Source organism: Triplophysa dalaica, chromosome 4, assembly GCF_015846415.1.
Source record: "Triplophysa dalaica isolate WHDGS20190420 chromosome 4, ASM1584641v1, whole genome shotgun sequence".
NCBI lineage: Eukaryota > Metazoa > Chordata > Actinopteri > Cypriniformes > Nemacheilidae > Triplophysa > Triplophysa dalaica.
In genome coordinates, this window is record NC_079545.1 from 614683 (window position 1) to 627500 (window position 12818).

Sequence of the window (12818 nt, forward strand, 5' to 3'; positions counted from 1 at the left end):
CATAAGTCTGCATAAGTGAATGAAGATAAGGGGGTGCCAAGCTAGTGGTGGTCTTGTAGGCCAGGAGCAGAGTCTTGAATTTGATGCAAGCGACTATAGGGAGATGTTCTGGAAGATGTGATGGTTGATGAGCCCAGTTGAATGGAGCACTTAAAGTGTTGTAAACTGTTTACAGTCTTACTTTATGAATTCACATGTGTGTTACAATGAGCGGTAAAACAGTCATGTGGTAATTTAAGCTTTCATCATAAACATAATAACACATGATGAGATGATGTGCGGTGGAGCGCTGTAAGAACTGAACCAGCCATCTTTTGATTAAGAAACACAGGAAAGTTTTCACATGTCTGTTATTCTGAGCGTTCTCCCTCGAGCAGACATATGTTGTGTGAATCTAACAGTCGGTGTGAATCTCAAGGCTGCGCCAGCTCCAGACTAACACTGTTAAAAGCTTCACAGTAAGATGTTCAGTGATTTACCCAGAGAGAGAACTCTCCTCCTCAGACGTGTCTGGAGCTGATCTTCAGAGTCCCGTCACGTCTCCGGTCTGACGTCTGCTCATCTTTACACCAGGTGAAGAAGTGGCTGTATTAGACGTGTTATGAAGAGGAGAACGGTGTGTGATGTCGCACTGCAGTCATCCGTGTTTTAATGTGGGATATTTAAAAGAAAATTGCCGTGCAGACGTGAAGAGCAGCCGTGTTGTGAGCACTGTAATATCCTGAACGTAAATTGTCATCTGTGACAGAAGATTGAAACAAAATGCCTCTATTATGGAGAGCTCAATCTTATCCAGTGTTTTAATCCCGTGGAGTATTACCAGATACATTTTTAATAAATTCACTGCAGTTAAATCTGAGGTGAATAGCTCTTCTATGACAGAACCCTATCGTATCAATGAAAATCTCTGTGAAAATCCAGTTTAGACAATTAAACAGGGTGTAGAATAGTGACGTAAAGACCTACACGAGGTGTCCATAATCTCATGTGCAGTACATATCCAAACGCAGTCTCACAAGAATATGTGACCAACTGTAATCTATTCATTTGTGTTTACTTACACGAATTTACACCTTTTTTCATGTCAATCAGAACCACTTTTAGTCTAATGTATTTTAAAATCTTTCATATGTATAAATATATCAACTCAATCTGATGGGACTTCATACCTATGTTTTGTAATGATTTGACTTTTTCCCTGTGAGGTCAGGGGGCGAGGTGAGGGCAGCCATTATCATTGTTTTGTCACCTTGTGTAACTTGCGTTTTTAGCAAAATTAGCCTTTGCCACGGTGATTTTAGGGTTTGGACTGAAGTAAGGTGTTGGTCAACCACATCCTAAAATATGTATGACTTCTTTAGATAATTTAGATTTAAGAAAATAAATGCGATTGCTCTCCTCACAAATCAACTGTTTCCAGCTTTTCACTGACATCTGTTAAGTGCAGAGGACTAGTGCTGCTTTGAGCCACATTCAGTGTGAGTCAAATACTCAAGTGCTGTTCAAATCAGAGACTCTACTGACGTCATTTTGAAATTGGTGACTTGTAACTTGCAATGGAGCCATTTTCGCTGCAAGGCCTCTGTACTTTTACTTAAGTGTGGTTTTCAGGTACTCTTCACACCTCTGGATTCAGACACATGAACTGAAAATGGAATCAGTTCTCGAATTCTGCAGATCTCTGTACAGTGACCAGTGTTCTAAACAAGACATTTATGCAAATATATAGACTGAAAACACAAAGACCTCCACCACATCTATTCATTCGGATCTATCTCACACAGGTTTTGCATGGATCTCATCACCTTAATAACAAATAATGAATGTTCAGATTCGCAGATCCTTCACTTCAAACCAGAAAGAGAAAAGTCTCTCTGTAGATACAAGTGATGAAGACACATCTCCACAGTTAACAGTGTGAAATATTACTCTTCACATTCTTGCTGAACCACCTCTGGTTCTGTCCTATCTGTCATGTTGCACTTCACACATCTGTGTGTCTATCTTCTCCTTTTTCTATCATGATGTTTTAGATGCAATATTATTCTTTTGATGATCTTTTCCTTAATTTGACTGTTTTGTTGTTTTCTTTCTATTTTTAAGGGTTTTTGCAAACTGTCAGAAGACAATCGTACAAAGGATTTCATTGCATGTTGTACTGTGTATGGCTGTGTATGTAACAAATATAACTTGGAACTTGCTTTTAGAAAGCACAAGAGAACCTCTGGTAGTTTTCTTTAACACATTTAAGTGCCATTTTAAATGCAACTTTTAAAACTTCAGGCTACAAATGGATGAAGATATGTTCCAGGGTTTTATGGAAGTGTTTTCTTATATTGTTATATAACTCTAATTTTATTACTCTTTAAATTAGTCATTAAAATCAAGCAATACTTACAGTTCTAACATTTTATATTTTTACATAAATTTTCCAAATTTTTGGACTGTCCGAATCCATGTAATTTTTATTTTTCGCCATACATCTTTCTTATTAGTACTCCTTTTATGTTTGTCACTGAGTTTTGCAAATATCTAACCAGTAAAATGTATAAAAAAGAGTTGGTCAAGTTTGACAACACAGCATGTAATCATTTAAAAAGTACAGTAAATTTGGACATACAAGATTTTAGAAGGACAGCGACGATTTGGAATTATGCAAAACAGAAGAAAGAGAGTTAAATCATACATTATATTACATTATTATTATATAATAAATACTGTATATTATTGCAAATCATCCATAAGATGCAAGATATGGCCATGCTATGTGTATGAATAATTGTCTGTAAAATTTTAATCAGACGTACAAGCAGAGATTTGTTCAACAATAAACAATAAGATAAAACTGAAATATTTGTTCTGTTAAATCTAATAAACACATGGTAATATATTCAACATCATCACATGACATTCCCATGAAGCAGAAACAGATTCAATTTTCTTCAATCTTGATCAATGTCAAAAGCTTCATGACGGGAGACTGAAGCGGCACGAAACAATATGTTTGGGTATTTAATGGTCAATAGAATCAAATGAAATTCACTTCATTCGAGAACAACAACAGCACAGAATGAAGAGAACATCAGCTCACAGAACCTCATTCATGAATCCAGAGCTGAACGAATGTCTGTGCAAATCGCTCGTGAAACCATTCTAACGTGAATCGTCACATTGAAATGAGCGCTTCCATTTACATAAGAATGGTTTTCCCAACGATTTGCACAGAAATTCGTTCCGCTTGTGTTTCAATGATGAGAGTCATTATGTGAATGAAGATTGCCTAAAGCGGGAACACACAGTTCTGAATCCACATCACCTCAACTATCTTCTGGACCTCAAGCTCAGTATGTGTTCACAACTAAATATGCCTTTGTTAAAACAGAACTCAATGACACTCAAATCACGATTCTGGATTCACCATTACAATATTCACAATATCTGTAAGAAAATGTAAGAAATCAAACTGAAATTCAAAAAACTTCCTGAACCGCTCTGAAACATAAACCTCTATTTTAACATATAAAATAAAATCTTCTCAAAGCACAACATTAAATATAAACGAATCATTAAAAAAATGGAATATGTAAATGCAGGTCAATTTTGTAAACATATTGTGAAAATATCATATAAATATAATAATATATATAACACTTTTGTACAGCAATGTTTTGTGCCACAAATATCATGACACCCCTAAACACACGGAAACAACACTGAGCATTTACAGTGACACATTCATACTTCAATCCAAAATTTACATGTGTTCATTAGATTATAAGACACTGAAAATCATAAAGAAAAACACTAAACATCTGTAACAATTTACACTTAAGCAAACATTAACATTTTAATACATTTAACATCTATAAATGTGACCTGAATTATAGTCTGTGTGTGGATGCAGCAGAATCAATGAAGAGTAAAAGAGTAAAACATCCTTACAGTAAACTATCACACGGATGAGGAGGTTTACCTGTAAACACACGTGTGTTCATGATGCTTTTACACTTCAGCTTCATCTTGGTTCATGTGTTCTATTACTGAAATCATCCATCAGTGCAGTAAAACTGTCCCATCAACACACATCAAACTCATGACATCTGCTGAGAGAACCACCGTCTGCTGACATGAATGAAATATCATAGAAATTTCTGTTAAATATTATTTAAAAAATGTGTGACATCAGTAACACTTTACATTAAGGTTCCCTTAATGTAAAGTGTGAATTTCTGTGAACTGTGAATTTCAATAAAATCTTTAACTTGGCACGTAACCACAGCTAGCCGTGTATTAAAAGATTTTAATGCACTTCACGGAGGCAACCACCCACGTCGTTTAATGCATGGCTAGCTGTGGATTATCCCTTACTTAATAAACACATTTATGAATGCTTTATGAAGGGAACCTTAATGTGAAGTGTTACCAACAATAACAAAGAACAATATATGTCTTGCACAACAATTTTGTAAAATGTTGTATGAAAACAGTCACTACCGGAAATAAAGGATTTAGATGCACAAGCTTTTTATTTATGTAAGTAGCAATGGATTGTATGAAATAACACTGACACAAGTCTTTTCGGTCATGATAATAAATCAATGTTGTGTTGTTACAGATCTCAGTCATTATGAAGGTCATTATGGGATGTCGTTTCTCTGTTTTAATCTAGACAATGAGACACAGATGATCAAACAGAGCTGGGATCACAGTCACATGTGGAGGATTCAACTGAACACATGATGAATGACACACTGAAGCGACGATGGTTTCACAGAAGAAGCCAAGGAAGGGTTGCGGAACATTTGCAGCTTTGAAGAAGTTTATTAAATGATCCGAAATAAAGATCAAAACAAAGAAACTCACATGACAAACTGAAAACTAGAATCAGAACAAAAGATCTCACAGGACAAACACCAGATGAACACAATACAACAACTGACAAAGAGGACAAAAGAAACACTAGGGACAATCATTTACACTGAACCAATAATCAAAGAAAGTACAATGAACTACAAAATGACACGAGGATACAGGAACTCAGGAAAACAAACTAAAAGTCCACACAGCAGGAAATCATCAAGAAATCGTAACACATCCAGTATGATCAGACACTCGTGTTGTGTTGAATGCATTTGTAAAACATTAATGAATGGTCTCTCCAAAATAATAAGTAAATAATAATAATAATAATATTTTTCCTCTCGCGTAATCATCGAGCTGTATATAAGCATGTACACATAGTTCAGTGTGTCTATCATCCAGAGATGGTGGAGCATTACAAGACTCATGACAGATTGAAATGATTATGGATTGGAAATGATATGTCAGACCTGAGGTGAACTGTCATTAGCGGCGTGTTTCTAACAGACGGTCTGCTGTGTGTTATCATGTCAAACGCTGGGGTTAGAAATGCTCGACTCATTTCTGATGTCAGCAGACCGATGAATGCGCTCATGTGATGCCCAAATATGTAAAGACAGATGAGGTCGAGGGTGAAAATGAGCTGTGAAAACACATCATAAATCAGATTCAGAAGTGATGTTTGCAGTGTGGATCATGAGCTGATGGAGACTCTGTTAAGGTTTTGAGGGCTTAAGACATCGAGAGGAACTCCTGCAGTATGATGGATTGAGTTGAACTGGCTTCAGTACTTGTTTCTTTTGACACCTGTGCACTTGTGGTAAATTTGATCTGGAATTCCAAAAGAACAAAATGTTATTGTGGCACATGAACACATTCACTGCTGAATACAGATTCTCTATTCAATGTAAGTGTGCTTTATTGCCACGACATGAAACTGCACATTTCTAAGTAGTGCCAATAGTTTACAAAGATGTAATATGTAGCCAATGTAGTGCTACACTAAAGAAAGTGAAAAAAAGACATAAATAGAGATTAAACAGATTTACAAAAGAAATACAAAGGAGAATAAAGAAGTAAACGTAAACTATATGAGAGAGAGCACACAAAATTAAATACAATTGTATTAATAATTCTGCAATTATAAAAAAATAAAAAATAATTGCATTGATAAATTACTTGTTAGACCATAACAATACATGAAAATCAAACAGACTCTCCTTCTCTCATTCGATACAAACTACAAAATATTTAAAAGCTGTATATAAAAAAAAACTCGAATAAAAAGTCGAATATTAGTATATAACATGAAATCTCTGTGTCTCTCTCTCTCTCTCTCTCTCTCTCTCTCTCCTCTAAACAGCCCCTCCCCTATCATCAGCTCCTCTACACTCCCCTTCAGTGATGCTCGGCGCCTCCTCCTCTCTTCTCTCGTCAGCACCAGACGGACTCTCTTCTCTCTCTCTCTCTCTCTCTCTCTCTCTGGGATATTTCCTCCTCGCTTCGTTATTTCACTGTCGAGTGATTCTCACATGCGAACCGCCGGATTTCTCCCTCTTGAGTATGAGAGGGACTGAGAAACCGAACCAGAGACACATCCAGATCGAGCGTGATGATGCGCGCCGCCGGACCCGGAGCTTCAGCACAACTTTAACGCAGCTCGGAGCGTCGCGTTCCCGACACACGGGAGGATCCGTTTCAGGTGAGTCTGATCGCATCTGAGCTGAAGCGCGAGGTTCTGATAGATATCTGTGTGTGTGTGTGTGTGTGTGTGTGGCGAGGATTTGCTGGTTTGTCTCATGCGTGGATTTAGACACAGAGATGCGGATGTGGACTGCAGATGCTCAACATTTGAGGAAAGACGCGGACGATGATGGGGGGGAACTGCAGTGTGTGTGCGTCCAGTCTTTTCACCATATAGCAGAACGACTAAAGTGTTCAAGTTTGGATGTGAATTAATCAGGTTCGTGTCTTTGCTGAGTCAACAGATTAAATGTCGAATTCACAAAAGGATCGGAGATCATGTTAAGAACGAATCATGCTTTAATTTCTCGACTCTGTCAAGAGAGAATACGGGACGCACGCACAGATATTCTGCATTCAGGGTTGTGTACAGTATAAAATAAATGTAAGCACATCTACATTTTCTGCTGCAATTGCAAAGTCAACAAACATGACTGCAGCACACACACACACACACACACCGAAAGAGAGAGAGAGAGAGAATCCTGATTCCGGCCGAAAGCTCCCCGAGCCTTTGATTGTGGATGCTATGAATCCTTCACATTGATATTAAGATGCTGTGTGTATGATGGGTGGTGAAGAGGAGGTTTTGCTGGTCGTGACTGTGAGCGCTGAGGGCATCGAGATGAAGCTGGAGGTGAAGTTGAGCGAGTGTGTTTCTGGAGCTCGACTGTTGGGGGAGCTCTCGCACTTTTGCGCTCCACGTCAAGTTTGACTTTGAAGCTTTTGGTAATTGAGCGATTATGATGGACGCGGGGCGACTGGCGCGGGCACGGCCCAGAGTTCCACAGCGTTTTTCCGGGACGCGTCCCATTACTGGTGCAGTGAATCAAATGTGGTCGATATGCACTTTTCATCTGGTCACATTATGCAAAATTGTGATGTCCTGTCAATTTTAATGATCGGGTTGCAGCAAGCTCTTAGCTGATGTTTTTCTCATTTCTGGTTGGAGGGAGCGCTGCTGGAGCCGTTAGGTGTTGTTACATTAACATAAAAATAATCTGTTTGTTTTGCTTGAAAACCGCAGCAATGCAATAAATGCAATACGTGCATGCAAACACAAACAATTCGTATTATTGTCTAATGTCCGACGAGCACAAACAAACTGAACATGTGAGCATTTGTCCACTAAAGCTTCAGGCGAAGAGCTTTTCACAGGTGCACATGGCAGCGGAGCGTTCACCTGCGCACCTGCGTGACGCTCAGACCTGCACCTCACCATCCCTAACAAAGACCAATAAAGAAGAGAGGTGATCCGTCATGTCGTACGCTCGGTCAGATGAGAATATCAATGGCGAAGCGGCTTTGGCAGAGGGAATAATGAGGACTGTCTCATGCTGGCAGCCGTCGCATTGGCTGCGATGTGAACGGGTGCAGCTGGAGATCTTGGCGTTCTGTTTTTCAGGAAGAATGCTTTCTGAGGTGATGTTCTGTGAGCGTCTGTGCGTCTGTTGTGTCACAAAGATGACAAACTCATGCTCACGTTACATTTATCATCAGTCGTCCAGCTCATATTTACAGGCCAGGGTCATGAGAAGAAGTGAAGATTTATTATTTATAAAACACATGGATTTTTTTCATACGGATTTATTATCAAGCAGCTGTGCAGCAGTGTTAGTAGCCTACACAAAGAAACATTGACCTTCATAGTTGTCACAGTGGAACCTGCCAGTAAACTGCCTATTATGGGATGTAGTGTAAGAATGCAAGTGACTTGACTTCTGCAATTTCCAAATTGTAAAGCAATAATAAAAGATCTGTTTTGCCATCAAATATTGAATAATTATAAATGAATGACATTGAAAACACACGTGACAAATGATCTTGTGTTGAGAATACAGTTCATGCTTTGATTTCAAATATCTGTTGTTTTGTGATCATTAACACACAAAATGCTGCTACTGAAAACACAAAATCTTATAGTTACAGAGATAATTCTAGTCAATAGGAAACATTCTCGAAACATTGGCTAACCTTCTCAGGACGTTCTTTTGATCAACATTATATATCATTGCTAAGCGTTATGAAAACATAATTCTCGCAGTGACAATGGAACGTTTAAAACATTCAGAAATAATGTTTTCATAACTTAATGGGAATGTTGGCAGAACTTTATAGTATTAGCTAGCTGTGACAACTAGCCCCGATCCCTCTGCTTCAATGTCCCTATGTGAGCCATGTTGAACATAAGCTGATCTGCAGGAGAGATATTTTCCAGTTGTTTTGTGATGAGAGTAAAGTCCTCAGCGATGATGGCATGAGAGCGGAGGAGCTGATGTCATTATAACATCACAGCGGCGAGTGTCTCTGGTGTTCTTATTAATGCAAGACTTTAAGCAGATAATACCAGCACTTCTCGCTCTGGGATGTAATAATTGCGAAGCGCGGTAAAAGTCAATCTCGGGCTTTGGGTGATCTCAGAACACCTTGTGTTAACAGAAATTAGCCGGCTGCTAAAATTAACCCGCTGATAATAATCCTGCTATGCTAATATGAAATGTACACGGGGAGCGCTAAACGAATATATCGCCGGATCAATTGATGTAGAGCGACGACTTCTTTCCAGTCTTGTTGAATGAAGATCAGAATCAAACATTTATGCTTTAAATATTGCATATCCACAGAGAGAGAGAGAGAGAGAGAGATGACAGTTAAATGTGAGTTGTACGTCTCTATCCACAGACGCTGTAGATCTATATATTAGGTTCCATCATTGATGTTCTGAATGGTTATTACCGTATTGTAGTGACGGTCTCTGGGCCTGTAATGTCACATGATATTAGTTCAGCAAACATATGCACATCAGATCGATCCACTTTATGGACTTCTGTAACGTACAGCTGCGCTTCTCAGCCGAAGGGTCGTGAACTAAAGACCTGATGGATGAGAAGATGAAAACAGCGCTGCGTGTGAAATCCTGCAGTGTTACGAGAGCTGAAGAAAAAGAATGAATGACATTCAAACTGGTTCATATCAGCAAACTCACGATTTCAAATGCCAGAAAAATTATCAAAATTCACAATTTTAAGGTTGATTTTTATTTACATTGAACTATTTTAAGAGAGTTTTACATACATTTACAATCCGAAATTAAGTGCTTCATTTATTTTTCATTATATAGGAAATGCAAATCAGAGATGAGACTTTTAAAATACAATACAATCAATACATGTCTCCTAGTAATCAAATGGACTCAGATGTTTCTCCTGAGAAAGAGTCAAAAATGTCTCAAATGTGTCGTCAACAATGTGTCAAACTGAGCTCAGATTGAAGATCAACTCAAACATTTCTCATCAAATCCAGATGATTTCACCTCTACAGTCTACATTCATTTACACCTCCAGACTCTTCATGGATTTTCTGATGTTTTTGTTTGTATTTCTAAGCAAGTTGACTTAAATGAAACACACTCGAGAAATCCATCAAATGTCCTGAACTATGAAACAGAAGTCCGTGAGCAATACGTTTGAGAGAATGTCTCAGTTCATTGGAAGTGTGTGTGATGTTGTGTGTGTGTGGGTGAGTATGTGATATTGTGTGTGTGTGGGTGAGTATGTGATGTTTCACTGTGTGTGTGTGTGTGATGTTGCACTGTGTGCGTGTGTGTGCATGCGGCACTGTGTGCGTGTGTATGTCTGTTTGTGATGTTGTGTGTGTCTGTGTGGATGTGTGTGTGTGTGTGTGTGATGTTGCACTGTGTGTGCATGTGTGTGTGTGTGATGTTTCACTGTGTGTGCATGTGTGTGTGTGTGTGTGTGATGTTGTTCACATGCTGTTTCAGTCTTCAGTTATGGTCTGTACAGAATGACTGCTGTTTTATTGGGTTTGGAAATGAAAGGCAATTAAAAGGCAATAATGAAAAGCTTTGTGGTCTGTAGGGGCTGAGCTGTTTATTGTTTCTGATAATTGCCGTTTATATTTTCTCACTTTTATGATCTACCTCATCATTTGTGTGACAGTAGGACTGGATCTTCACAGTGGTCGTCTCCGCTCATGGCAGCGTTCTTGTCTGAAATGAATGTGTTGATATTTGAGAATCCGGTGAGATTTGTAAGTGGATTGCTCTGAGGGAGGTTTTCATTAGACTTTTCTGAAAGTCTTCAGTAGCTCTGCTATATTTCCCCTGTCTTCACTTTCATATCGTTTAATAACGGCTCAGAAATATGTGCATGAGTTTGCTGGAGGAAACTGTGCACGTATGAGTTAAATGACAGTACAAATCACAAACTAGAGCCCGGTGTTGTGATGTGGAGATGGTGTTAATGTCACACAGAAGTACAGTATATAAGTTGATTTCTGAAAACATCTTACAACACACTCTTAGCCCTTCACACTGCACTTAATCCTGGGTTATCTTCATTCTAAACCCTGCTTTTAACCCCGGGTAAAGGAATGTTTCACACTTGTGGAATGCAGAACAACGAGTTATTTGGTTATTCAAAGATTTTTTTTATTCAGTCAGTTTGACGCTGCAGAATTAATCCAATCATAACCGTTGACACTGCAATATGCAAATGAGAATGTTAGTGATGGACAGTGTGAAACATCAGGTTATGATGGCCCTAATGTAACGGAGGCATGCTAGTGTAGAGCTGTGCAGTATGTAAACCTCACGCTAGAGACTGCGGTCTTTAGCCTCCTCACTAGAGCGCATGATTCCCATGCTGGACCGACCCGGTTCGAGGCCCGCTGAGAGCGGTGCGGAGCATTCCGGTTACACTAACACACAGGGTTTCTGCCAATCTCATATTAATCTTGAGTACCTATAGAGTAGTATTGCATACTTCGTATCTCCGAAGAATATGTAGTTTGATCACATTTAGAAAAGAGAGATACAGCTTTACGATTGTTTCTGAAAACATACGGCGCGTGGGGGGGGGGGGAGGTAGACTGAACTAAATTGTCAACAAAACACAGATATCAGTTTCACTCACCGCATGTCCGCCATCTTTTAGCGCTGGGACGGCTCCATATACAGTATCAGTTTCAAATCATATGCACCATTTATGATAACATTTATCACTCAAATGCAGTGAACAAACAAACACCAGAACAACACCAACATATAATCTCTCTCTCTCTCTCCCTCCTGCACACAAGTGAAAGTGACGTCTGCGCATGCTCCTTCTCCTGCTCTCCTGTGGCCATGCTGCGTTCTTTTCCAGAGATTTGTCCAATAAGGGACTAAGAAAAGTTGTTACAAAACAGTTTTATATGTTCGAAAAAACTTTCTGAAACCTGTACTGTCACTGGGGGAGTGTATCGAGCCCAGAAATACTGCGTCATACGCCCAACTCGTTTTTTAACAAGCTGACCATGTTAGCATGAGAAGACAGCACGTTTAACATTGTAAAGAAGTCAGAATTCATGAAACACAGAGAGAGAGAGAGAGAGAGAGAGAGAGAGAGAAAGAGAGAGAGAGAGAGAGAGAGAGAGAAAGAAAGAGAGAGAAATAAATATGCAGAATTTTTATAGAAGAGTTACTTTGCAAAAAACGTAAACTTCAATAACTAATTTTTCTATGATGATATCATGTTTTGTATATTGTGTTTTATTGTGTTGTTAGCAGTATTTGTTCGAGTTATTAACAAATAATCTAAACAAAGAAACTGCAGTTTGATTGATATTAGTTGGAATGCACAATAAAAAAACACAATCCTTTATTTTTCTTCAAGTATTATAATAAGTGTAAAAACCTTATTGTATGCATTTAAATTCTTCAAATTATTACAATTCATGCTCAGATCCAGCTGATATTTTACAGATTTAATGTTTATTGTTTAAATAACTTAAGTGTGTTTAAAGTAAAAATACACTAACTGGACACGTTGAAGCTGAAAAAGAAGAAAACATGAACAAGACCTTTATAGTCTCTGGAGGTGTGTTTGTATAAAAGCTGTCGAACTGAATATCTGTCTCGTTCCTGTGACATTCATAAACAAACTCATTATGATCGTCAGAAGAAGCGTGTTTAAAGCGTCTCTCTTTATCTCACAGCTGAAATGAGATGTAAGTTTTAAATACTGAGCTCTTGTGAGGGAGATGAGAAGCCCTGCAGAGGCGTCTGACCGGCGACTGTTTTCCTCTGATCTTCATAAATGATTAAAAGCTGTGGTCATTTAGAGCGATTAACCTCAATAATTCACACAATTATGTCATTAAAGAGCCGAATGAAAGGCTTCGCTGGAGCTCGGTGGACCTCCGACTGCTCACGC

The 12818-nt window shown here is 38.6% G+C and overlaps 1 protein-coding gene across 1 annotated transcript in view; it reads left to right on the plus strand.

Annotated features, from left to right (window-relative positions):
• Positions 1-6296: 6296 nt before the first annotated feature.
• Positions 6297-12818, plus strand: part of brinp1 (bone morphogenetic protein/retinoic acid inducible neural-specific 1) — a 93478-nt gene continuing 86956 nt past the window's right edge. Inside the window, exon 1 of the mRNA XM_056746811.1 lies at positions 6297-6562. The gene's annotated coding sequence lies outside the window, so the exon portion shown is untranslated. The remainder of the gene's footprint in view (positions 6563-12818) is intronic.